Source organism: Dendrobates tinctorius, unplaced genomic scaffold (assembly GCF_039654945.1).
Source record: "Dendrobates tinctorius isolate UK_male_01 unplaced genomic scaffold, ASM3965494v1 ptg000157l, whole genome shotgun sequence".
NCBI lineage: Eukaryota > Metazoa > Chordata > Amphibia > Anura > Dendrobatidae > Dendrobates > Dendrobates tinctorius.
The window spans coordinates 1,931,301-1,957,060 of record NW_027361824.1 but is presented as its reverse complement, the minus strand read 5'-3'; the positions used below and the strand labels follow the sequence as shown (position 1 = coordinate 1,957,060).

Here is a 25,760-nt window from a genome sequence, read left to right as displayed (position 1 = left end):
GCAGCCATGTGGGTAGAGGCAGTGGAGGAAGCTCTGCACAAAGAGGTAGCAAAGGCAGTGCCGCAGGACAAGGCAAGGCCAGTATGGCCCAAATGTGGAAAAGTTTTGTGGGACCGCCACAAACGGCTACACCATCACAGACGGCTCCAGTCAGCAGGAGGCAACGTTTCCGTCAGATGGTGACAGACTACTTGTCTTGCCCTGTTAGTGTACTCCCAGACGGCTCTTCCCCGTTCAAGTATTGGGTCTCTAAGCTGGGTACATGGCCAGAGCTTAGCCAGTATTCATTGGAGGTGCTGGCTTGCCCTGCTGCCAGTGTATTATCGGAACGTGTCTTTAGTGCTGCAGGTGGTGTGGTAACAGACCGTCGCATGCGACTATCCGCCGATAATGTTGACCGGCTTACTTTTGTGAAAATGAACAAGGCCTGGATCTCACCTGAATTTTCCAGTCCTCTTCCAGAATAAATAATTGTTTGGCAACAGGATCCAGGTCTCCTGTTGTGTTCATGTTTCTATGACCTGAACTTTATTTCCTGGGCTACAGCAACGCCCGTTGTTGCTCAGAAGTGCTGTCCACACAGACAAAACACTCGCTCATGTGTAAGTGGGGTTTGGTAACGTCAGCTGATCCCCTGCTGTGTGTATGGCAAAGTGTCCTGCTCCCTCCACAGTCAAACAACCTCAGATTTACACCTGGCTCCAAGTAGGCCTCGGCCTACTACCTGATTTTCCCTGGGCTCCGACACCGCCAGTTGGTGCTCAGAAGTGCTGTACGCACAGACAAAACACTCGCTCATGTGTAAGTGGGGTTCGGTAACGTCAGCTGATCCCCTGCTGTGTGTACGGCAAACTCTCCTGCTGCCTACAACTTCTGACTACCTCTGATTTAATATGTTCTCTGATTTGCCCTCTGTCTCCACTCCGTTATGAGTATTTCCTCCGGCCTACAACACCGCCTGTTTCTGCTTTCAAGTGCCGTCTGCACAGTCAACACTTGTTCCTATGTTACCTGGGTCCTGTAACATCTGCTCATCTCCAGAAGTGAGTCCGGCAATGTCTCCTGCTTTGTCTACATTCCCACTACTTGCAGTGGAAAAGTGGACAGAGCAGGAGACATTGCCTGACTCACCTCTAGGGAGAAGCTGGTGTTACAGAACCCCAGTAACACAGGAACAAGTGTTGGTTGTGCAGACGGCATTTCAGAGCAGCAACTGGCGTGGTTGGAAGCCAGAGGAAATACTCGAAACAGAGTGAAGCCAGAGGCCTAATTGGAGTACGTTGACAGTTAGTAGTAGTGTAGAAACAATCGAAAACTGCCACCAAGTAGGCCTCAGCCTACTACCTGATTTTCCCTGGGCTCCGACACCGCCAGTTGATGCTCAGAAGTGCTGTCCACACAGACAAAACACTCGCTCATGTGTAAGTGGGGTTCGGTAACGTCAGCTGATCCCCTGCTGTGTGGAGGGCAAAGTGTCCTGCTCCCTCCAAACTCAAATTACCTCAGATTTACACCTGGCTCCAAGTAGGCCTCGGCCTACTACCTGATTTTCCCTGGGCTCCGACACCGCCAGTTGGTGCTCAGAAGTGCTGTACGCACAGACAAAACACTCGCTCATGTGTAAGTGGGGTTCGGTAACGTCAGCTGATCCCCTGCTGTGTGTACGGCGACCTCTCCTGCTGCCTCCAAATTCTAACAACGTCTTATCTTAAACTGCCTCCAAGTAGGCCTCAGCCTACAAATTGACTATCCCTGGGCTCCAACATCGTCAGATATTGCTCGGAAGTGCTGTCCACACAGAAAAAAACACTCGTTCATGTGAAAGTGGGGGTCAGTAACGTCAGCTGATCCCCTGCTGTGTGGAGGGCAAACTGCTGCTGCCTCCAAATTGTAACTACTTCAGATTTAAACATTCTCTGATTTGGCCTCTGTCTCCACTCTGTCTCTAGTATTTCCCCTGACCTCCAACACCGCCAGTTCCTGCTCACAGTTGCCGTCCACGCATTCCACACTTGTTCCTGTGTTCCTGGTGTTCTGTTACGTGAGCAGATCCCCCAATGTGTGTCCGGCACTGTCTCCTGCGCTGTCCACCTTCCCACTACAAGTGGTGGGAATGTGGACAGAACAGGAGACAGTGGCCTACACACATCAGGGGATCTGCTGACATTACAGAACCCCAGTAACACAGGAACACATGTGGATTGGGCAGACGGCTGCTGTATGCATAAACTGGCGGTGTTGGTGTTCACGTGAAAACCTGGAAACAGAGTGGAGACAGATGCCTAATTGGAGCACATTGACAGTCTGTTGTAGCCTACAAACAATCTAAAACTGCCACCAAGTAGGCCTCGGCCTACACCATAATTGTCCCTGGGCTCCAACAACGCCAGTTGGTGCTCGGAAGTGCTGTCCACACAGAAAAACACACTTGTTCATGTGAAAGTGGGGTTTGGTAACGTCTGCTGATCCCCTGCTGTGTGGAGGGCAAAGTGTCCTGCTCCCTCCAAAGTCAAAATACCTCCGATTTACACCTGGCTCCTAGTAGGCCTCGGCCTGCACCATGATTGTCCCTGGGCTCCAACAACGTCAGTTGGTGCTTGGAAGTGCTGTCCACACAGAAAAAAACACTTGTTCATGTGAAAGTGGGGTTCGGTAACGTCAGCTGATCCCCTGCTGTGTGGAGGGCAAACTGTTGCTGCCTCCAAATTGTAACTACTTCAGATTTAAACATTCTCTGATTTGGCCTCTGTCTCTAGTATTTCCCCTGACCTCCAACACCACCAGTTCCTGCTCACAGTTGCCGTCCACGCATTCAACACTTGTACCTGTGTTACTGGTGTTCTGTTACGTGAGCTGATCCCCCAATGTGTGTCCGGCACTGTCTCCTGCGCTGTCCACCTTCCCACTGCAAGTGGTGGGAATGTGGACAGAGCAGGAGACATTGGCAGACACACATTAGGGGATCTGCTGACATTACAGAACCCCAGTAACACAGGAACACGTCTGGATTGGGCAGACGGCTACTGTACGCATAAACTGGCGGTGTTGGTGGTCACGTGAAATCCTGGAAACAGAGGAGACAGATGCCTAATTGGAGCACGTTGACAGTCTGTTGTAGCCTACAAACAATCTAAAACTACCACCAAGTAGGCCTCGCCCTTCATCATGATTGTCCCTGGGTTCCAACAACGCCAGTTGGTGCTCGGCAGTGTCTTTGGCACGGGTACTCCCTGTTGCCCAGCCTGGTTCCAGCACGCCAGCTGTTTCCGGGTAGTGTCAAGGTCACTATGCCAACAATCCGTTGTCCTGTCGTCTTGCGGCCGTGTTAGCCGACTCTACGGTGCCTGCAGTTTAGGTGACTCCTATGTGGGCTGCGGGAACTGGCACTGAAGGCTGGATCCGTAGTTCCAATGGGACATGGACCCCCTGAAGGACTGTGGGTTTCGGTAACTGCGGCCGGCTTGCGGCCTGGCTACTTTGCTTTGGATGGGTACCTTCTGCTACCCACCCGGGTTCCAGCACTGTCAGCTGGTTCTCGCCAGAGCCTTTGGCCTAGGTGCCTCCATCTCGGTATCCGAAGGTCCAGCACCGTCAGCTGGTCCTTAGTAGTGCTTTCTAGCACAGGTACCTCCTGCCTAGTAACCGTGGTCCAGCACCGTCAGCTGTTCTTCGGTAGTGCCATTGGCTCTTGTAGCTTTTGCTACCCATCTGGGTTCCAGCACCGTCAGCTGGTTCTCGGCAGTGTCTTTGGCACGGGTACTCCCTGTTGCCCAGCCTGGTTCCAGCACGCCAGCTGTTTCCGGGTAGTGTCAAGGTCACTATGCCAACAATCCGTTGTCCTGTCATCTTGCGGCCGGGTTAGCCGACTCTACGGTGCCTGCAGTTTAGGTGTCACCTATGTGGGCTGCGGGAACTGGCACTGAAGGCTGGATCCGTAGTGCCAATGGGACATGGACCCCCGGTAGGACTGTGGGTTTCGGTAACTGCGGCCGGCTTGCGGCCTGGCTACTTTGCTTTGGATGGGTACCTTCTGCTACCCACCCGGGTTCCAGCACTGTCAGCTGGTTCTCTCCAGAGCCTTTGGCCTAGGTGCCTTCATCTCGGTATCCGAAGGTCCAGCACCGTCAGCTGGTCCTTGGTAGTGCTTTCTAGCACAGGTACCTCCTGCCTAGTAACCGTGGTCCAGCACCGTCAGCTGTTCCTCGGTAGTGCCATTGGCTCTTGTAGCTTTTGCTACCCATCCGGGTTCCAGCACCGTCAGCTGGTTCTCGGCAGTGTCTTTGGCACGGGTACTCCCTGTTGCCCAGCCTGGTTCCAGCACGCCAGCTGTTTCCGGGTAGTGTCAAGGTCACTATGCCAACAATCCGTTGTCCTGTCGTCTTGCGGCCGGGTTAGCCGACTCTACGGTGCCTGCAGTTTAGGTGACTCCTATGTGGGCTGCGGGAACTGGCACTGAAGGCTGGATCCGTAGTGCCAATGGGACATGGACCCCCTGTAGGACTGTGGGTTTCGGTAACTGCGGCCGGCTTGCGGCCTGGCTAATTTGCTTTGGATGGGTACCTTCTGCTACCCACCCGGGTTCCAGCACTGTCAGCTGGTTCTCGCCAGAGCCTTTGGCCTAGGTGCCTCCATCTCGGTATCCGAAGGTCCAGCACCATCAGCTGGTCCTTGATAGTGCTTTCTAGCACAGATACCTCCTGCATAGTAACCGTGGTCCAGCACCATCAGCTGTTCCTCGGTAGTGCCATTGGCTCTTGTAGCTTTTGCTACCCATCTGGGTTCCAGCACCGTCAGCTGGTTCTCGGCAGTGTCTTTGGCACGGGTACTCCCTGTTGCCCAGCCTGGTTCCAGCACGCCAGCTGTTTCCGGGTAGTGTCAAGGTCACTATGCCAACAATCCGTTGTCCTGTCATCTTGCGGCCGGGTTAGCCGACTCTACGGTGCCTGCAGTTTAGGTGTCACCTATGTGGGCTGCGGGAACTGGCACTGAAGGCTGGATCCGTAGTGCCAATGGGACATGGACCCCCTGTAGGACTGTGGGTTTCGGTAACTGCGGCCGGCTTGCGGCCTGGCTACTTTTCTTTGGATGGGTACCTTCTGCTACCCACCCGGGTTCCAGCACTGTCAGCTGGTTCTCTCCAGAGCCTTTGGCCTAGGTGCCTTCATCTTGGTATCCGAAGGTCCAGCACCGTCAGCTGGTCCTTGGTAGTGCTTTCTAGCACAGGTACCTCCTGCCTAGTAACCGTGGTCCAGCACCGTCAGCTGTTCCTCGGTAGTGCCATTGGCTCTTGTAGCTTTTGCTACCCATCCGGGTTCCAGCACCGTCAGCTGGTTCTCGGCAGTGTCTTTGGCACGGGTACTCCCTGTTGCCCAGCCTGGTTCCAGCACGCCAGCTGTTTCCGGGTAGTGTCAAGGTCACTATGCCAACAATCCGTTGTCCTGTCGTCTTGCGGCCGGGTTAGCCGACTCTACGGTGCCTGCAGTTTAGGTGACTCCTATGTGGGTGCGGGAACTGGCACTGAAGGCTGGATCCGTAGTGCCAATGGGACATGGACCCCCTGTAGGACTGTGGGTTTCGGTAACTGCGGCCGGCTTGCGGCCTGGCTACTTTGCTTTGGATGGGTACCTTCTGCTACCCACCCGGGTTCCAGCACTGTCAGCTGGTTCTCTCCAGAGCCTTTGGCCTAGGTGCCTTCATCTCGGTATCCGAAGGTCCAGCACCGTCAGCTGGTCCTTGGTAGTGCTTTCTAGCACAGGTACCTCCTGCCTAGTAACCGTGGTCCAGCACCGTCAGCTGTTCCTCGGTAGTGCCATTGGCTCTTGTAGCTTTTGCTACCCATCCGGGTTCCAGCACCGTCAGCTGGTTCTCGGCAGTGTCTTTGGCACGGGTACTCCCTGTTGCCCAGCCTGGTTCCAGCACGCCAGCTGTTTCCGGGTAGTGTCAAGGTCACTATGCCAACAATCCGTTGTCCTGTCGTCTTGCGGCCGGGTTAGCCGACTCTACGGTGCCTGCAGTTTAGGTGACTCCTATGTGGGCTGCGGGAACTGGCACTGAAGGCTGGATCCGTAGTGCCAATGGGACATGGACCCCCTGTAGGACTGTGGGTTTCGGTAACTGCGGCCGGCTTGCGGCCTGGCTACTTTGCTTTGGATGGGTACCTTCTGCTACCCACCCGGGTTCCAGCACGGTCAGCTGGTTCTCGCCAGAGCCTTTGGCCTAGGTACCTCTATCTCGGTATCCGAAGTCCAGCACCGTCAGCTGGTCCTTGGTAGTGCTTTTTAGCACAGGTACCTTCTGCTTAGTAACCGTGGTCCAGCACCGTCAGTTGGTCCTCGGTAGTGCCATTGGCTCTTGTTCCTTCTGCTACCCACCCGGGTTCCAGCACTGTCAGCTGGTTCTCGCCAGAGCCTTTGGCCTAGGTGCCTCCATCTCGGTATCCGAAGGTCCAGCACCGTCAGCTGGTCCTTGGTAGTGCTTTCTAGCACAGGTACCTCCTGCCTAGTAACCGTGGTCCAGCACAGTCAGCTGTTCCTCGGTAGTGCCATTAGCTCTTGTTCCTTCTGCTACCCATCCGGGTTCCAGCACTGTCAGCTGGTTCTCACCAGAGCCTTTGGCTTAGGTGCCTCCACCTCGGTATCCGAAGTCCAGCACCGTCAGCTGGTCCTTGGTAGTGCTTTTTAGCACAGGTACCTTCTGCTTAGTAACCGAGGTCCAGTATCGTCAGTTGGTCCTCGGTAGTGCCATTGGCTCTTGTTCCTTCTGCTACCCATCCGGGTTCCAGCACTGTCAGCTGGTTGTCGCCAGAGCCTTTGGCCTAGGTGCCTCCATCTCGGTATCCGAGGTCCATCAAGGACAGCTGGTCCTTGGTAGTGGTTTCTAGCACAGGTACCTCCTGCATAGTAACCGGGGTCCAGCACCGTCAGCTGTTCCTCAGTAGTGCCATTGGCTATTGTTCCTTCTGCTGCCACTACAGGTTCCAGTTGTCAGAAACACCGCACTAACCTTGCTCACTGAGCCAGTGCGCGTGTGCTGAGTAAAGCGAAACAGTGCTCAAAGATACCTGTGGAGCGGGCAGCAACCGAGTAGATGCGTACTTCAGAGCCGCAGGACCTGAAGCACGTGACTGCTGGGGGCATGGCCTAAACTCCACAGAGCTAGGAGCTGCAAGAGAATTCTTAGCAGAGTAACTGCGAGACAAAGTTACCAAGGGGCATAGACAGTGAGAATAGTCCGGACGTAGCCAATGAGTCACACACAGAGATAGCTGCAAGGTACCAAAGGGGCGAGCAGAGAGTAGTCAGGTCACAGGCAATGAGTCGTACACAGATATAGCTACAAGGTACCAAAGGGGGCGAGCAGAGAGTAGTCAGGTCACAGGCAATGAGTCATACACAGATAATAACGCAGTACAAAATCAACAGGCAAACTCACAACGGGAAACAGAGCCGGGTCAGAACCATATAAACAAGCTAAAGCAACACACAGGCACATGGGGGTCAGCACACTAGGCCAAAGGCAAAAGTACAACTGGCAGGGATTGAAGCTTCCCAGGGGTTTAAGAAGCTCTCCCAGAACCAGAAAGAGGCCACAATCATTAACCCCTAGTGGGCAGGTAAAAACCTGCACAGAGCTCCAGACATTAACCCCCGGTGTGCAGCTCAAAAACCTGCACTGGGATCATGACAGTACCCCCCTCTCAACGGGGGGCCTCTGGACCCCCAGGCTTCCCCGGGTACTTGGCATGGAAAGCCCAAACCAGGCGATCTGCATGTACCGAGCGAGCAGGGACCCATGAGCTCTCTTCTGGTCCATATCCCTTCCAGTGGACCAGGTACTGCAAAGAGCGGCGCACCAGCCGAGAGTCCACAATATGTCCGACCTCATATTCCAATTGACCCTCCACCAGCACTGGAGGAACAACAGTCTCGGAGTTCTCTTTGACAGATCCAGCGGGTTTCAACAGAGACTTATGGAACACATTAGATATTTTTAAGGAGGCAGGGAGACGCAACCTATATGCCACAGGGTTGACTATCTCCATAATCTCGTACGGACCAATGAACTTTGGTCCCAACTTAGCTGATGGTACCTTTAAGTTGATGTTACGTGTGGAGAGCCAAACCTTCTCTCCCACCTGAAACATGTCTCCCGAGGTTCTCTTTTTGTCCGCAAAATATTTGTATCTCCCCTGGGCCCGAGAGATATTACGCCGGACTTCAGCCCAGAGGTTTTTTAACCGTTGAACGGACCCCTCTGCTCCTGGACAACCGGAATCCACCCGAGAAAACTCCCCAAAATGCGGATTAAAGCCATAGTTAATCAGGAATGGGGACACGTTGGTGGACTGACTCACCCGGTTGTTAAAAGCGAATTCAGCCAACGGTAACGCATCACACCAATCCTCCTGTCTGGCGGAGGTCAGACACCTGAGAATTTGTTCCAGGGATTGATTGGTGCGTTCCGTCTAACCATTACTCTCCGGGTGATATGCCGACGAGAAGGAGAGTGAGATGCCCAATTTCATACAGAACGCCCTCCAAAATTTGGCCACAAACTGCACACCTCTGTCAGACACAACATTCAGGGGTACCCCATGCAATCGGACCACATGCTGCACAAACAACCTAGACAATGTTTCTGCTGAAGGTAATGCTGCCAAGGGAATGAAATGGGCCTGTTTAGAAAACCTATCCACCACCACCCAGATCACGGTATTGCCCCTGGAAGGTGGAAGGCCAGTAATAAAATCCATGGAAAGATGAGTCCATGGCCTATCAGGAACCGGTAAAGGTATGAGTTCCCCAGCCGGTCGGTTATGCGAGCTTTTGGAACGGGCACACATGCCACAAGCAGAAACAAATTCCTTGACATCGGACCTTAATGAAGGCCACCAAAAACCCCTGGCTACTGCCTCTCTAGTGGCCGTGATACCTGGATGAGCACTCAGCCTAGAATCATGAAACTCCTGCAGAAGTCTAGGCCGCAATGAATCTGGAACAAACAGTTTATCGCCTGGCCTGGTTGCCGGAGCTAGGGTCTGAGCCCTTAGGATTTCTTGTTCCAACTCAGTTGAGACCCCCGCCACTACCACCCCTGGGGGAAGAATGGAGGACGGCGGCTCAGGGGGAGACACTGGATCAAAACTTCTGGACAGGGCATCCGCTTTGACATTTTTGGACCCCGGTCGAAAAGTAATTGAGAACTGAAATCGTGAAAAAAAAAGTGACCAACGGGCCTGTCTAGGAGTAAGCCTCTTAGCAGATTCAAGGTATGCCAAATTTTTGTGATCCGTGACAACCGTGATAGGGTGAGCCGCCCCTTCCAAAAAGTGCCTCCATTCCTCAAACGCCAGCTTGACCGCAAGAAGTTCTCTATTGCCTACATCATAGTTTTTCTCAGCTGAAGAGAACTTATTGGAGAAGAAGGCACTGGGTTTGAGATTGGTAAGGGTGGCCGGACCCTGGGACAGCACAGCCCCCACCCCCACTTCAGAAGCATCCACCTCCACAATGAATGGTTTGGACGGGTCAGGTTGTACCAACACCGGTACAGACATGAAACATTTCTTAATCGCTGAGAAGGATTCCTTAGCGAGTACAGACCAATTTTTTACATCAGCTCCCTTCTGGGTAAGATCCGTGAGTGGTTTAACCACTTGTGAGAAACCTTTAATGAATCTCCGGTAATAGTTCGCAAATCCTAAGAAGCGCTGGAGCCCCTTGAGATCTCGAGGCTGAACCCAGTCAGCGATCGCCAGCACCTTAGGATCCATACGAAACCCCTCACAGGACACAATCAACCCCAAAAAAGACAGCTCCTGTACAAAAAACGAACATTTTTCCAATTTAGCGAACAATTGGTTCTCCCTGAGTCTCTGGAGAACTGTCTTTAGATATTGCAAGTGAGATTGACTGTCCAGGGAATACACCAAAATATCATCCAAATAAATAATAACAAAACGGCCTATCAGATCAGAAAACACAACATTGATGAAATTTTGGAAAATAGCGGGTGCATTAGTTAACCCAAATGGCATTACCAGGTTCTCAAAGAGTCCTTCTGATGTGAGGAATGCTGTTTTCCACTCGTCCCCTTCCCGAACCCTTATCGTATTGTAGGCCCCCTGCAGATCTAACTTGGAGAACCATTGGGCCCAAGCTAACTGGTTACATAAGTCTGGGATGAGGGGAAGCGGGTAAGAGTTCCTAACCGTTATCTTGTTCAGTTCCCGAAAGTCGAGGCACGGCCGCAAACCACCATCTTTTTTCTTCACAAAGAAGAACCCTGCTGCCACAGGTGACACAGAAGGCCTGATATGCCCTTTGCGGAGGCTCTCAGCTATGTACTCCTTCATGGCTTGGCGCTCAGGCCCAGACAAATTGAACAATCGAGCCTTAGGTAACTTTGCTCCGGGAACTAAATCAATGGCACAATCATAGGGTCTATGTGGTGGCAGCGCCTCAGCCTCACTTTCGGAAAAAACGTCTTCGAAATCCTTCAGGTACTCCGGAATACCTTCCAGATCGACAGACGACACAGACACGGATTTAACAGCGTTAACAAGACGTCCCCGGTTACCACATTTATTATTGCATCCCCATTGAGTTATTTCCCCTGTAACCCAATCAATGGTAGGATTATGGCGTTGAAGCCAAGGCATCCCCAGTACCAGTCCTGCAGGCAAGTTATCTAGCACCAGACAACTTAGTTTCTCCACATGAGTGGAACCCACTTTTAGAGAAAAAAGTTCAGACCTGCAACAGATACCGTCTTGGGTAAGAGGAGATGAGTCAATTGCCACAAGTTTAACAGGATCGTGAAGCCTGACTGTCCCTATCTTATTAAGTGTCATAACCTTGGTGTCAATCAGGTTCCCAGCAGAACTGCAGTCAATAAAAGCAGTAGTCTGAACAGGACCATAACCAAGTTCCAGTTCCACCTGCAGCACCATTTTTGCACATGAGGAAAATTGTACCTGAAGGTCTGGGTAGCCTCCTCGACTACTACCCAGACCTAGTCGTTTCCCGCCATCTTGGAGGATGACGGACAGGAGGGGCAGTCCTTCTTCCAATGTCCAGATTTCTCACAATAGAAGCACAACTGTTATGATTGAGTCAACGTAGGAGGCAAAAACAGAAATGCTACCTAAGTCCAAAAAACCAGAGAAGTTGGCAGCTATTGGATTGCAGACCCCTGAACCTATCAACACAACTAGCATAGCCGTGGGGGGATGCCCTAGACCCCTCGATCACAGCCAGAGAAATAGCTAGGCCTAAAGAAAGAAAGGGGAAAACTAAACTGCCCCAGAGCAGACCCCAAAGCAATAGGCAGCCCCCAACATATAATGACGGTGAAGCAAGATGAAAACACTAACACAGGCAGAAAGATAGACTGAGCAAAGACGGGGCCCAATCTAGCTAGATAGAAAAGGACAGGAAGGCTGCTGTCTGCAATCCGTGAAAAACCCTATGAAAATAAGAGCCAACAGACTGACAGTGAAAAAGGCCCTGAAGACGCTAGGCTTCAAAAAAGCTATGTCAGTACTCAGGAATATTCTGAAGACAGAGCTACAGGCAAAAGGAGATTCAGCTCACCCCAGCAGGGAATGGCAGAATCCAGAAAAGCAAGGAAAACAAAAACAAAACACTAATGCAAACAGGCAAAGCAGAAAAACTTAGCTTAGAGGAGCAGGAATCAGACTGGTGTCCTAGACGTCCACAGAGAAATCACCCGCAGGGCAGAAGGGCGTCGGCAGCCTTATATCCAGTCCGTGACTCCACTCAGCCAGTCATCCTCATCAGGTTCAGGTGCCTGATAATCAGGCTCATTACCTTCCTTCACCAGAATAGGGAGTTCACCAGACCTCAGTGACGAAGGGGAAAATTAACTCACAACACACAACTGCTTTTCACGGCGGCGTCTTCTTTCCTTTCCCTCACAGGTGACAGCGCTCACCTCCATAGCCATAGGAAGAGTCCGGGTCTCATCTCCACTGAAGAATAAGGGCGTTTCCCATTGCATAATGCCTCTAGCCCGCAGCCTGCGATCCATGCGAACCGCTTGGACCATGGCATCCTCCAGGGAGTCAGGCGGAGGATGAAGTGCCAAAGCATCCTTCAGACGTTCACACAGGCCTCTGTGGAACAGCCCCCGAAGGGCGGCATCACTCCAGGAAATCTCCGCTGCCCAACGTCTGAATTCAGTACAGAACCATTCGGCCGAGTGCTCCCCCTGACAGACACTCATCACCTTGTCCTCAGCCAACCGCACACTATCAGGCTCATCATAAATAAGCCCTAAGGCTTCAAAAAACGCATCCACAGACATTCTCTCAGGAGCAGAAGAGGAAAGCGAGAATGCCCAGGCTTGTGGGGACCCCCTAAGCAGGGACCTCACCACCCCCACCTTGTTTCTCATCCCCAGAGGAGCGGGGTCTCAAAGAAAAAAAAAGCTTACAGCCCTCCTTAAATGCCCTGAAATCATCCTTGTTACCAGAAAATATATCTGGCAATTTAACCGGGAATTCAGGTGGGACTAAAATGACATCTCTATTCCCCACCTGCTGGAAGCCTGCGGAAAGCACCCCCTGAACTGAGTCCTTCAATGGAAGTCTTCAAACAGAGGCTGGACAGACATCTGACTGGGATGATTTAGCGAATCCTGCTTTGAGCAGGGGGTTGGACCAGATGGCCCAGGAGGTCCCTTCCAACTCTACGATTCTATGATTCTATGATTCTATGATTCTCCACCCGCTGTTGGGACTGGGCCAGAGTTTGGTGTTCCAAACTAAGCTTCTGCAGTGACTGAGTCAAGCATTTCACCTGCTCAGATAAAGCACACATTGGGTCCATGTTGCAGAAGTGAGGAGAGAAAAAAAAAATTGTAGGCCAGTTATAATGTCAGAAACACCGCACTAACCTTGCTCACTGAGCCAGTGCGCGTGTCCTGAGTAAAGCGAAACAGTGCTCAAAGCTACCTGTGGAGCGGGCAGCAGCCGAGTAGATGCATACTTCAGAGCCGCAGGACCTGAAGCACGTGACTGCTGGGGGCATGGCCTAAACTCCACAGAGCTAGGAGCTGCAAGAGAATTCTTAGCAGAGTAACTGCGAGACAAAGTTACCAAGGGGCATAGACAGGGAGAATAGTCAGGATGTAGCCAATGAGTCACACACAGAGATAGCTGCAAGGTACCAAAGGGGCGAGCAGAGAGTAGTCAGGTCACAGGCAATGAGTCGTACACAGATATAGCTACAAGGTACCAAAGGGGGCGAGCAGAGAGTAGTCAGGTCACAGGCAATGAGTCATACACAGATAATAACGCAGTACAAAATCAACAGGCAAACTCACAACGGGAAACAGAGCCGGGTCAGAACCATGTAAACAAGCTATAGCAACACACAGGCACACGGGGGTCAGCACACTAGGCCAAAGGCAAAAGTATAACTGGCAGGGATTGAAGCTTCCCAGGGGTTTAAGAAGCTCTCCCAGAACCAGAAAGAGGCCACAATCATTAACCCCAAGTGTGCAGGTAAAAACCTGCACAGAGCTCCAGACATTAACCCCCGGTGTGCAGCTCAAAAACCTGCACTGGGATCATGACACCAGTACTGTCAGCTGGTTCTCGCCAGTTTCTCAGCCTTCTTGTACCTTCTGCTACATTTCCAAGATCAAGCTTTTTGAAATTGTATTTGGTAATCCTTATTGATCTCCATGACGACGACCCTGATGACGACGACCCTGAAGACCACACCAAAGAAGACCAGAAATATGACTCTAAATAATATGACCAAGAGGACAAAGAACATGAAGACAACCACCAAGATACAGAACAAAAGACAGAAGAACAAGAAGCAGAAGAAGCAAAAGCAGAAGAACAGAAAGCAGAAGAACATTAAGCATAAGACTAAAAATCAGCATAGAAGAAATCAAAATTATAAGCAGAAGAAGACTAAGCAGTAAATGGGGGTGAGTCCGTTCCTCCTCGTGGTGCCCCTGGAAAATGCCTGCTGCTGCAGGCCAAACTGAACGCGGACAAATCCTGTTGTAAATCTTTTGTGACAGGCAGAACGTAAGGTGTAATCTTATAACTTTTATAGATAAGTACTACAGGAATGCCTGTCACCATAAGAAAATGAAGAAGAAGAAGAATAGGAAAAAGATGAAGAAATAGCATATGAAAATTAATAATAGCTGAATAAGAAGAATATGAAGAATGGAAAAAAAAAATAATGGGAAGAAGGTGAAGAAGAAGAAGATGAATAAGGTGAAGAAAAAGTTGATGAAAAAAATGCTACTGCTGCGGATCATGAAGGAGAAAGTGTGGGAGAAGTACAAAAGAAGGTGAAGAGCATGGAAGTTGTGAAACATACATATCTGACAAAATATAAAAAAGTTAACATAGTCAATATCTTTTTAACTCCGAACATCTTGAAAAAAAAAATTGGAATTAATGCTATGCCATGTGATTTGAATAAACCACTATGCCTTTAATGTCTCCTACACCTCCCACAATACATTCTACTTGATTCTTATTTGTTTTCAATTATGTAGAATTAGCCAACAAGGAAATAAAGGGCGATACCGGAAGTCCCATTGACTTGAATGGGACTTCCGGTATCGGAATCGGCGATACCCGATATTTTTTTCGTATCAGGCGATACCATCCGATACGATATTTTTGGGTATCGAACGGTATCGCTCAACACTAGCTATCATATCTCAGCTCTCTTACATAATGCGGATATAACGATATCGTCAGCAGTATGTGTAGACATGGAGGGCAGAGGTCTGGTTCTCGCTTTTTTAAAAAGTGGGAAACCCCATTAAGGACTACTTCCAGACAAAAACAGCCAGTTCCCCCCACCCAGCTGGCATTCCAACAATGGGATCCTATGAATCCTTCTGGCATGCACCTCCCCTATGACAGAGACCGGCATACACATGGGACGCAAAGGGGTTGTCGTCCCCCCCCCAATTTGTTTCCCTTTGTGGGATGGTTCTGCTAGTCTGAAATGGCAGAAGACAACTTTGATAGACAGTGGCTCACGTCGGCCATTCACAAATTCATGGCATAAATCTCTATAAATGGAAAGCTCAACTTAGGAGTAGAACAGAGAATTACCTTTTCTGTTACGACGCAAAACCTTTGGTAGGATGTTGGGTCCTCGAGTCATAGACGTGAAATTTGCCTTCCAGAGATGTGGCGACCAATTTATTCATCATGATGTCCTTTCTGTCAAACTCTAAACTGCAGACCTGAAACAAATGTAATAATGATGCCGAATGAAAGTATGGAGCTCATCAGGAGCGTGGAGACGATCGCACGGTGATGGGGCGGCTCATCAGGAGCGTGGAGACGATCGCACGGTGATGGGGCGGCTCATCAGGAGCGTGGAGACTATCGCACGGTGATGGGGCGGCTCATCAGGAGCGTGGAGACGATCTCACGGTGATGGGGCGGCTCATCAGGAGCGTGGAGACGATCGCACGGTGATGGGGCGGCTCATCAGGAGCGTGGAGACGATGGCACGTGATGGGGCGGCTCATCAGGAGCGTGCAGACGATGGCACGGTGATGGAGCGGCTCATCAGGAGAGTGGAGACGATGGCACGGTGATGGGGCGGCTCATCAGGAGCGTGGAGACGATGGCACGGTGATGGGGCAGCTCATCAGGAGCGTGGAGACGATGGCACGGTGATGGGGTGGCTCATCAGGGGCGTGGAGACGATGGCACGGTGATGGGGCGGCTCATGAGCACGGTGATGGGATGGCTCATCAGGAGCGTGGAGACGATCCCACGGTGATGGGGCGGCTCATCAGGAGTGTGGAGACGATGGCACGGTGATGGGGCGGCTCATCAGGAGCGTGGAGACGATCCCACAGTGATGGGGCGGCTCATCAGAAGCGTGGAGACGATCCCACGGTGATGGGGCGGCTCATCAGGAGCGTGGAGACAATCCCACGGTGATGGGGCGGCTCATCAGGAGCGTGGAGACGATCGCACGGTGATGGGGCGGCTCATCAGGAGCGTGGTGACGATCCCACAGTGATGGGGCGGCTCATCAGAAGCGTGGAGATGATCCCACGGTGATGGGGCGGCTCATCAGGAACGTGGAGACGATCCCACGGTGATGGGGCGGCTCATCAGGAGCGTGGAGACGATCACACGGTGATGGGGCGGCTCATCAGGAGCGTGCAGACGATGGCACGGTGATGGAGCGGCTCATCAGGAGAGTGGAGACGATGGCACGGTGATGGGGCGGCTCATCAGGAGCGTGGAGACGATGGCACGGTGATGGGGCAGCTCATCAGGAGCGTGGAGACGATGGCACGGTGATGGGGTGGCTCATCAGGGGCGTGGAGACGATGGCACGGTGATGGGGCGGCTCATGAGCACGGTGATGGGATGGCTCATCAGGAGCGTGGAGACGATCCCACGGTGATGGGGCGGCTCATCAGGAGTGTGGAGACGATGGCACGGTGATGGGGCGGCTCATCAGGAGCGTGGAGACGATCCCACAGTGATGGGGCGGCTCATCAGAAGCGTGGAGACGATCCCACGGTGATGGGGCGGCTCATCAGGAGCGTGGAGACAATCCCACGGTGATGGGGCGGCTCATCAGGAGCGTGGAGACGATCGCACGGTGATGGGGCGGCTCATCAGGAGCGTGGTGACGATCCCACAGTGATGGGGCGGCTCATCAGAAGCGTGGAGATGATCCCACGGTGATGGGGCGGCTCATCAGGAGCGTGGAGACGATCACACGGTGATGGGGCGGCTCATCAGGAGTGTGGAGACGATGGCACGGTGATGGGGCGGCTCATCAGGAGCGTGGAGACGATGGCACGGTGATGGGGCGGCTCATCAGGAGCGTGGAGACGATCCCACGGTGATGGGGCGGCTCATCAGGAGCGTGGAGACGATCCCACGGTGATGGGGCGGCTCATCAGGAGCGTGGAGACGATCCCACGGTGATGGGGCGGCTCATCAGGAGCATGGAGACGATCCCACGGTGATGGGGTGGCTCATCAGGAGCGTGGAGACGATCCCACGGTGATGGGGCGGCTCATCAGGAGCGTGGAGATGATCACACGGTGATGGGGCGGCTCATCAGGAGCGTGGAGACGATCCCACAGTGATGGGGTGGCTCATCAGGAGCGTGGAGATGATCACACAGTGATTTGGCGACTCAGCCGGGAGGGTGCCCAACGGGGACTCTACGACTACCTGGAAATCCCAATTCTACGTGGCTTCAGCCATCTAATACATACATTGATGGAGATGAGGGTGGTGGGCTGGCTATGGCCACTTCCACCAGCTAAAATGAAGCCCTTGGAAAGAACGACTGCACTTCAGAACATAGAAGAGACATTCATAAAAAAATAATGATGGCATATCTGAGGGACTGATGGCATTGCTGTCCACCGGGACTAGCCCAAACCAAGTAAAGGGAATAAGTGGACACTTTACAAGGCTGGAAAGTTAGCGGCCCCCCACATACAGTAGAGAAAAGTCAGCTACATGCAATGACCTTGGCTCTGACGGCCATTTTCATACACTTCAACGCCTGATCTTGGCATCCCCCAGGGAACAGAGGAACACAAATGAGCCAGGGCCCCGCTCACAAGGCTAGAATCTAAGGAGATGGTGGGGAGGCTGGAGGTACGACGTGCTTGTAGTGAACGGCCCAGGTACCTATTATAGTAGACCATAAGGAAAGAGGTATGAAACTGTGACAAGCATGGAAAGAGGCCGAGAGCACATTGAGAGAGGTGGAAACTGGTGAAAGAAAAGGGAAGGGTTGGAGGAAAAGGAGATGAAAGGAATTTAGAAAATTGAAAAATCAGGGAAGTGCATCCCAGAAAATAGGGGGCAGCACAAGTAAAATGTCGGAGACCGCACTCCACCTCTACTGGCTACCAAGGGCTCAATAGTTGGAAATAACAAAAAAAACTTGTCGTGGAAAAGACATTGCACAGAATAAAGACATCTGCAGCATAAACTGACACATCCGGGGTCTCTCCGCAGGATTTCGCATCCCCAACATGAGTGATAGGCCGACATGAGGGGGAGCAGTGAGGAGAATCAATGAATAAAGGATCACCGTACCCCATTTCTGATAGGACATACTGCGCAGGTCAAACAGCTTAATGTCTCCGTTGTCGTAGCCGGCGCACACGGCGCGCTCCTCTTGATTGGAAGCGTCACCTTCAGAGAGAAAACCCCGTCACGTTTACTGTAAGGGGCATGCAGTCTTCAATGTCGTGTGACAGAGCAGCCATGATTCCTTCTACCGTGGCCCATCAATGGAGGATGAAGATTTACATGTCACCCTTCCATATGGCACACGGACATCAGCGCCTACCGAACGCTACGGTCCAGCAGTCTCTTTTGGCTTCTCCTTCTACTGGTTCCATATTGGCCACCGGGGTGTCCTTCTGCCTCGAGTCTCAGACCTTCACAGTGCCTATCAAGACAGCAATCAAGAACGGAAAGTGCTAAATACATGGAATAATATGGAGTGTTTTAGTAAGCGCTGTGAGGTGACTCTGCTGTTCCTCCTGGAAATACAGTACATTCAATAAGACGCGGCGCCCCCTTGTGGTGATTGCCGACGCTCTGAGTTGCTTCATTTAGTTCTACGTGGCAGCGTTCCAACCAACTATGGGTCAACGATGAAATCTTATTTTCCAGGAGACGTACCATCTCGGCTTCCCGTTACAACCTCGGGGGCTCCTTCTCCGATTCCCAAGCCTCCGACTCCGACAATACAATTGATTATCTGCTTGTGCCCTCTCACAGAGGAAACGGGAGTATCGGCAGCTTCCAGATTCCTACAGAACAAATCAATGTGTGGTCAGATGTGGAAATGTGTCACATCATTTCGGGCAAAATGCAGACCCTCCATTATTGTCACTGACAACACCTTTAATTGCACCCTTCCAACACTTCATCGTGTCTCCTATATGCCAGTTGCCATTTCTGCCAGCAGATGGCGACGCAGAGCGTTAACCCCTTCCCGACAAACCTCCCCCCCCCCCTCACTTTTTATTGATGCATTGGTTTCCAGGAGCCATACATTTTTTTTTTTTTCATTGATGTACTCAAATGAGGATTTTTTTTTTAACCATTTTTGTTATAATCTTTAAGATGCAAAATGAATGAAAAAAAAAATTTGGAATTCTGGGCAGATGTATAATATATATCTGTCCATTGTTCATTTTGCATTATATATAGGGTTCTTACAAAAATATATATATTTTTATGTATGTTTTGAACATGTATTTTATAGATACACCGTTGTGTCCTGTATGTTCGCCATTTTTTTTCCCTTCTGCTGACTCTGCAATTCACTCTGAGCTGGTGGGAAGAGACCAGCTGCTGTAATCTCTCCCGTATACAACTCATTACACAAGGAGGGATCCCTGCTCTTTCCTCACCTTGTACACAGAGAGCCAAGAGAAAGGAGTGATGAGCGGTGTAGATGGGAACTAAACTCTTGCGTGAGGTCAAAGAAAGCTCAGTACGATCTTTCTGCATCTCCCTCTGCTTGTTTTCTCTCCCTGCTCCCTACCTTCCCTCTCCATAGAGTATAATGAGTGACACATGACACCAGTGAGGAGGCTATGGGCCAACTTATCTGAGCAAGACCGATTCAATCTGGGGAAGAAGCAGATTTCTCAGATAAGATACATTATAAAGTTTCTTATATTTGCCTGTACTTTTAATAAAGTTTGTTCAAGGTATAGCTCCAATTTAAATCCTTAGATATTTGTTGGTACAGTGGCACTATATGACGGTGGCACGGTGGCACTATACAACGGCGGCACTATACGACGGTGGCACTATACGACGGCGGCACAGTGGCACTATACAACGGTGGCACTATACAACGGCGGCACTATATGACGGTGGCACTATACGACGGCGGAACAGTGGCACTATACAACGGTGGTACTATACAACGGTGGCACTATATGACGGTGGCACTATACGACGGCGGCACTATACGACGGTGGCACTATATGACGGTGGCACTATACGACGGCGGCACAGTGGCACTATACAACGGTGGCACTATACAACGGCGGCACTATATGACGGCGGCACTATACGACGGTGGCGCGGTGGCACTATACAACGGTGGCACTATATGATGGCGGCACTATATGACGGCAGCACGGTGGCACTACATGACGGCGGCACGCCGGCACATATTGTAAAGGTGTTTCTGGGCAGTCCTATCTTACCAGACATTGAGATTTCCTCCGAAGTCTCCTGTGGCCAAGAACCTCTGCTGTAGAGAACAGGCTCCAAACGTCCCACATTTCTGAGTCTTCGCCTTCTCAATCTATTCAATACATAAAAGATACACAGAAGAAAAAAACATTAAGTAAAGCGTATCACTTTGGTACAGTTGTGGCCAAAAGTATTGACACCCCTGCAATTCTGTCAGATAATACTCAGTTTCTTCCTGAAAATGATTGCAAACACAAATTCTTTGGTATTATTATCTTCATTTAATTTGTCTTAAATGAAAAAACACAAAAGAGAATGAAGCAAAAAGCAAAACATTGATCATTTCACACAAAACTCCAAAAATGGGCCAGACAAAAGTATTGGCACCCTCAGCCTAATACTTGGTTGCACAACCTTTAGCCAAAATAACTGCGACCAACTGCTTCCGGTAACCATCAATGAGTTTCTTACAATGCTCTGCTGGAATTTTAGACCATTCTTCTTTGGCAAACTGCTCCAGGTCCCTGATATTTGAAGGGTGCCTTCTCCAAATTGCCATTTTTAGATCTCTCCACAGGTGTTCTATGGGATTCAGGTCTGGACTCATTGCTGGCCACCTTAGAAGTCTCCAGTGCTTTCTCTCAAACCATTTTCTAGCGCTTTTTGAAGTGTGTTTTCGGTCATTGTCCTGCTGGAAGACCCATGACCTCTGAGGGAGACCCAGCTTTCTCACACTGGACCCTACATTATGCTGCAAAATTTGTTGGTAGTCTTCAGACTTCATAATGCCATGCACACGGTCAAGCAGACCAGTGCCAGAGGCAGCAAAGCAACCCCAAAACATCAGGGAACCTCCGCCATGTTTGACTGTAGGGACCATGTTCTTTTCTTTGAATGCCTCTTTTTTTCTCCTGTAAACTCTATGTTGATGCCTTTGTCCAAAAAGCTCTACTTTTGTCTCATCTGACCAGAGAACATTCTTCCAAAACGTTTTAGGCTTTTTCAGGTAAGTTTTGGCAAACTCCAGCCTGGCTTTTTTATGTCTCAGGGTAAGAAGTGGGGTCTTCCTGGGTCTCCTACCATACAGCCCCTTTTCATTCAGACGCCGACGGATAGTACGAGTTGACACTGTTGTACCCTCGGACTGCAGGGCAGCTTGAACTTGTTTGGATGTTAGTGGAGGTTCTTTATCCAACATCCGCACAATCTTGCGTTGAAATCTCTTGTCAATTGTTCTTTTCCGTCCACATCTAGGGAGGTTAGCCACAGTGCCATGGGCTTTAAACTTCTTGATGACACGCACGGTAGACACAGGAACATTCAGGTCTTTGGAGATGGACTTGTAGCCTTGAGATTGCTCATGCTTCCTCACAATTTGGTTTCTCAAGTCCTCAGACAGTTCTTTGGTCTTCTTTCTTTTCTCCATGCTCAATGTGGTACACACAAGGACACAGGACAGAGGTTGAGTCAACTTTAATCCATGTCAACTGGCTGCAAGTGTGATTTAGTTATTGCCAACACCTGTTAGGTGCCACAGGTAAGTTACAGGTGCTGTTAATTACACAAATTAGAGAAGCATCACATGATTTTTCGAACAGTGCCAATACTTTTGTCCACCCTCTTTTTTATGTTTGGTGTGGAATTATATCCAATTTGGCTTTAGGACAATTCTTTTTGTGTTTTTCATTTAAGACAAATTAAATGAAGATAATAATACCAAAGAATTTGTGTTTGCAGTAATTTTCAGGAAGAAACTGAGTATTATCTGACAGAATTGCAGGGGTGTCAATACTTTTGGCCATAACTGTAACATTCCTTTCTGTGGAGATGGGCCAAATGCTATAGGGGAAGTGTCCTATTACCAGTGCGGACACAGGCTGTTAAGGAGGGGGAAGGAGGGAAGCTGTAGGAGCTGACAGGCTGAATTTCTCACCAAAGTGAAGTGAGAGATTTCTAGAAGGTTCTAGAAACATCATACTTTATAGACATTTTACATTACACCTCCCCCTTTTAGAGGGCGCTATGGAAGCATTACCTCTCGGTAATCGGCCATGCGCACCTCAGCGGGTTCGCCCCGGGGGGACAACCCATCGGCATTTCCATGTTCGCTGCCCTTTTTTTGTACTGTAAATTCATACTGTTGAAGAGCAAGGCTCCAGCGGAGCAACCTTACATTGGTTCCGGACACTGTGTGCAACCAGCTCAGAGGGTTGTGATCGGTAACGACCGTGAAGGTGCGCCCATACAGGTAGGGCTGCAAACGTTGCAGTTCCCACACCATGGCCAGACACTCCTTCTCGATGGTCGAGTATGCCACTTCCCTCGGCAAAAGTTTCCAGCTCAGGTACAACACAGGGTGCTCCTGGTTCCCCGAGTCGACCTTGCTGAGCACAGCACCAAGGCCAAACTCACTAGCGTCGGTCTGTACCAGAAACGGGCGACTACTGTCGACTGCTCTCAACACTGGAGAGTTGCACAGGGCTGCTTTCAAAGCTTGGATGGCCGCCTCACAGTCATCTGTCCAGTTGACTGGGGTAGCCTCTGCTTGGTGAGGTCAGTCAAGGGTTTTGCAAGGGCGCTATAGTCTTGAACAAATCGCCTATAGTACCCTGCAGTGCCCAAGAAGGACTTCACCTGTTTCTTGGTCCTGGGGATGGGCCAGGACGCGATTGCGTTCACCTTTTCTGGCTCCGGGCTCATGGAACCCCCGCCTACCCGGTGCCCCAGGTAGTGGACCTCGCTCATGCCCATCTGGCACTTTCCCGGCTTGATAGTCAGGCCTGCCTGGTGAAGACGCTTGAGCACCTCCTGGAGATGCTGAAGGTGTTCCTCCCAGGTGGAATTGAAGATGTCGATGTCGTCCAAGTACGCCACCGCGTACTCCTCCAGTGCCCGAAGCAGGTGGTTGACCATCCGCTGGAAAGTGGCAGGGGCATTTTTCATGCCGAAGGGCATGACCGTGGACTCGTACAGTCCAAAGGGGGTGATAAAGGCGGATTTCTCCTGCGCCTCAGGGCTCAGGCGAATCTGCCAGTATCCCCGACTCAGATCCATGATGGATATGTACCTTGCTTTTGCCAACCGCTCAAGCAGATCCTCGATGCGCGGCATCGGGTGGGCATCAGAGGTTGTGATGGCGTTGCGCCCCCTGTAGTCCACGCAGAACTGGGTGGTTCGATCCTTTTTAGGCACGAGGACTACATGTGAGGCCCACGCGCTTTTTGACCATCAAATCACCCCCAGCCTTAACATCTCATTGATCTCTTGGCGCATGACTTGTTGCACCTCCTCAGAGATCCGATAAGGTGTTCGCCGTAGTCCACCTCATGAACTGCTAACTCCGTCCTCCTAGGTCGGTTGGTGAACACGGCCCGGAAGGGTTCCAGGGCTTCCACCAACTGCGACCGCTGGGATACGATTAGCAAACCACTTATCTCCATGTCCTCAATGGACCCATTGGCCTTGACTTGGGCCAGCATGTCCAGGAGGGGATCTTCCTCCCCATCCTCGGGCAGGTTGCAGACCGGTAGGACGCAAGCTTCACGTTCATGGTGCGCCTTCAGCATGTTGACGTGAAAGGCCTTGCGCCTACCCCAAGCATGGTCAAGCGTGACCACGTAGGTGACTGGGTTGAGCTGTTGGTGGACGACGTATGAGCCTTCCCAGGCTGCCTGAAGTTTATCCGTTGGTACGGGGACCAGCACCCACACCTTTTGACCCACCTGGTAGGTCCGCTCCCGGGCGTTCTGGTCGTACCAGTGCTTCTGGTCAGCCTGAGCCTGCGTCATGTTGTCATGCACCAACTGCGTCAAGGTCTGCATCTTGTCATGGAAGCGCATAACATAATCCACAATGGACACTTCTGTGGGGTTTGGCTCATCTTCCCACGATTCTCTTATCAACCCAAGGGGTACTCGGACTCGCCTGCCATACAGGAGCTCGAAGGGGGAGAACCCGGTCAAGGCCTGCGGAACTTCTCTGTAAGCGATCAGCAGGTGTGGGAGGTACCGCTTCCAGTCGCGCCCTTGGGTCTCAACCAACATGCGGAGCATCTGTTTGAGGGTATCGTTGAAGCGTTCACACAAACCATTAGCCTGTGGGTGATACGCACTCGATACCAGGTGCTTCACCTGCATTTTCTTACAGAGAGCCTCCATTAAGCAAGACATGAATTGGGTCCCTTAATCGGTAAGCATCTCCCTGGGAAATCCTACCCTTGAAAAGATGGTCACCAGTGTGTCAGCCACCTTATCTGCCCTGGTTGAAGACAGAGCTACTGCCTCTGGGTACCGGGTAGCGTAGTCTACCACGGTGAGAATGTATTGCTTTCCGGAGCTGCTGGGGACGGCCAGTGGGCCTACAATGTCCACCGCGATTCTCTGGAAAGGCTCCTCTATCACCGGCAAAGGAATAAGGGGAGCCTTAAGAACAGGCCCCGCCTTACCCACTTTTTGACAGGTGGCACAGGAGCGGCAGTAGGTCGTGACATCTGTCCCCATCTTGGGCCAACAGAAGGGTTGAGACAGCCGTGCCTTTGTTTTGCTGATCCCCAAGTGTCCAGCGAGTGGAATCTCATGGGCAATCCGCAACAACTCGGTTCGGAACTGTAGGGGGACGACTAGCTGTCTTTCCCTCAACCACTCTTTTTGGGAATCTCCGGGTACTGTCTCCCGGTACAACCTTCCTCGTTCCCAGAACAACCTCTCCTTATCAGGCTCGGAGGTGATTGTCTCGGCGAGGTGTCTCAATTTCTCCAGGCTGGCATCTGAGTGCAGAGCAGCCTGGAACTCCTTGCTGGAGGCAGCCAGAAGTGACGTCAGGGTCCCTACCTTACTGGGACCCTCTGGAACCTGCTCTGGGTTCACCTCTGGTTCAGACTCTCCTGTAGCAGAAGAGCATCCAGAAGACAGGGCGCTACCTGCGATCTGGGCACTCTGACTGCGTGTGACAGCTGCTATGTATGCTGTCTCCCTGGGGATTTCTACAGACCCACCAATCGGCGCTGTTATGGGCCCTACCTCCCAATCCACCCCCAACACTCCAGGAGCAGTGCTACTTATGGGCCAGTTACCTTCCTCGGTGGCACTGGTCAGTTGCATTGCATTACCTTCCTCATGGTCCCCATGCACCTCCCCATTTCCTTGAGCACCGTTGCTTGCTCCTCCCAGGGGTTCCTCAGCCGTCTCACTCCGCAGAGTGATGGGGCTGAGCACTTCGGTACCTGTGGACACATCTACCGTTTCAAAGAAATGGTTAACAGGTTCAGTCGGCACAGATACATCATCATTCCTAGGAAAAGAATGGTTATCAGATTTCTTTGGTACAGTTATATCACCATCAGCATCATTCCTGGGGAAAGAATGATTGTTAGTTGCATCATTACTCATCACGTCATTAACAGGTATCACATTCAGTTTCCCGTCATCATCATCATCATCATCAGGGTTAACGTTACCCTTATTATCAGACTTGGGAGGGGTGTCAGGGACGTAGTATGCAACCATCCTTCCCAAGTCAGTCC

General features: G+C 51.2%; 1 pseudogene; it reads right to left on the bottom strand.

Moving 5' to 3' along the window:
* Window positions 1–25,760, bottom strand: part of LOC141051426 (dynein axonemal assembly factor 10-like) — a 51,048-nt pseudogene that overhangs the window by 6,631 nt on the left and 18,657 nt on the right.